Here is a 2,423-nt window from a genome sequence, read left to right on the forward strand (position 1 = left end):
CTAATCAAGAACTTGCAAAGTAAAAACATGATCTATGTCAGGTAGCCCTTTTGTTATTTACAGTTAAAAAGAGGATTAGTGTTACTGTGTGCTGGCTGAGTCGGTTTCTTTTCTTAGAAATAGTTTCTCCTGCCTTGGAGAAAATCCACTTGCATGGAACAGAAGAGGCTGTGGAGTGCAGGAACCACACTGCAAGCTGGTAGATATGCAGGTATTCCTGGGTCCTGCAGACTATCACCTAAAACCAATAAACAAAATGATTTTCTAAACTGTAGCAATGTCATTTACGTATAGTGTCAAATACATTTTTGTAGTCTTCATTAGCTTTAATTCACATTGGAAGTGTCCTTAAAGTCATATGCTGTAATGGCATTTCCATTATGAAAACATGATTTTGGACATTTCAGGTTTTTCACTTCGGCAGATAAAATGAATTGAGCAAAATCAACTCAAAATATTCCCACACGCCAGAACGTCCTCTTTTCCTCGCTGGCTCCATATCTGTCAGTGGAATGATCACCTCTTCTCTCTCTGTCACCATCAACACACTCCACGAATCCCGTGGATGATTCACTTCCTTATATCCGTTTGAATCAGGTGTCACTACCCGAGAGGGAGAGAAAGATGGCGGAATAAGCGGTTGTACAATCTGCGGGTCTGATTAAGAAACGTGATTTTGATGTCCTGTAAAATACTTTACTGACAAACTGTTACTCCAAAGGAAGTAGAACGCAAGCGAAACCCCCTGGAAGTTACTTTGACAGACCTTCAGGCAGACACAAAGATAAACTTAGAGCGATAAAAATGGCTAACCCCAAGCTAACAGGTAGCCTCTCCGACCATGATTACAACCTTGCTGCTATGCGGGAAGCATGTGAGGATGAAGATATAGAAGAGATGGAACTTCAGAAAGAGATCGGAAGACCCATAGGTGACCACACTCTGTTACCAAGTCCCAATCCCAAAAAAATGAAAAGCAAAACTAGTGAGAACCAGGTGAGCATCGAGAATGTATATGAAGTTTTACTTGGCTTCACAAAGAGATGCGAGGAAAGGTTTGATTCGCTTGAAAAGAAGTTGGAAGCCTTCGAACAACGCATTGAAGTAAATACACAGGCGACCCAAAAAAACAGAGGAAATTGACAAGCTGAGACGAAGGTGGAGTCGCTGATGAAGGAAAACAAAGAATTAAAGGAGAGCTGTCTGGAGAGTGCACGTTACCGCAGAAGATGGGACCTCAGAATTTTGGGTCTGACAGAGAAGGACAACGAGAATACACGTGAAACAGTGATCGGCATTCTAACAAGAGTGGTTCCTGTATCAGTGGAAAAACTGCAGCTCATGGTTGATACAGTACACCGACTGGGGAAGAAAGACAATGCAGTGAGCAACAAGGTGCCAAGACCAATCATCATACAGTTCAGCATGAGGACGGCAAGGGATGAAGTATGGAGGAAATCCAAGAGGCCAGGGTCTGCAAAGAACTGAACATAAAATTTAAAGAAGACTTCTCCAAAGAAGACCGTGAAGCTCGGATCAAGCTGTGGCCCAAGGTGCAGGAAGCTCGAAACAACGGCAAAAGAGCATTCCTAAAGGAGGGTTATGCAATAATAGACGGTAAAAGGATCGATCTGTGAGATGCACTTGAAGAAGTCACTACAAGTTAACCAAAAAATGTGGGTATGTATGTGTGTGTATATATATGTTTATATATACATATCTGTTAAAAATACACAAATAAACAATAGGAGAGGGTCAAAAAGCAAAGTCGTAGTTAAATGTGAGCTATGACAGAGCTAAAATTGCCGCATATATAAAGGGGTAGTACTGTGATAGGGTCGGAGTACTGTTATGATTACATAGGTAGGACACTAGGCTTATTCCTGCTTCAAGCACTTTTTTTTCTTCTAGTAAGTGCCAAGGAAGCCGTTACTGTCTCTTGTTTTGTATTTTGTTCTTGCGTTTTTGTTTTTGTTTTTTCTTTATCTTATAGATGGCTGTTCTATTAGTTCCTTAAATGTTCGAGGCTTAAAAAACAATGTCAAACGTAAGGCCATGTTTTTATTCTGCAAGGAAATTAAGGCAAACATTTTGTTTTTACAAGAAACACATTCTGGTAAGGAAGAGGAAACATTTTGGAAACATCAATGGGGAGATAGTATTCTTTATTCACATGGTACTACTCACTCAGCAGGAGTTATGATCTTATTCAACAAATTTGCAGGGAGAGTTATTGATCATAAAAGCGACGGAATGGGGCATTGGATCATGGTGTTGGTAGAAGTCTGTAACAGAAAATTATTCTTATTAACGTGTATGGATACAATAACAGGTCTCTAAATAGAAATATGATGTCTAACTTAAGTAAATTAATTGCAAATTGGAGTACTACATATGGCTCTACCCAGGTAATAACTGGAGGC

The 2,423-nt window shown here is 40.0% G+C and overlaps 1 non-coding gene across 1 annotated transcript; it reads left to right on the forward strand.

The window, feature by feature from the left end:
- The first annotated feature begins 6 nt into the window (after positions 1–6).
- On the forward strand, positions 7–1,099 carry si:ch211-196c10.15. The gene is made up of 2 exons (XR_006052754.1): positions 7–211; positions 408–1,099. It is a non-coding gene; the product is annotated as an uncharacterized si:ch211-196c10.15 (transcript).
- Positions 1,100–2,423: the final 1,324 nt, after the last annotated feature.

This window comes from Haplochromis burtoni, unplaced genomic scaffold (assembly GCF_018398535.1).
Source record: "Haplochromis burtoni strain Fernald_Lab_line unplaced genomic scaffold, NCSU_Asbu1 Contig_380, whole genome shotgun sequence".
NCBI classification, from domain to species: domain Eukaryota; kingdom Metazoa; phylum Chordata; class Actinopteri; order Cichliformes; family Cichlidae; genus Haplochromis; species Haplochromis burtoni.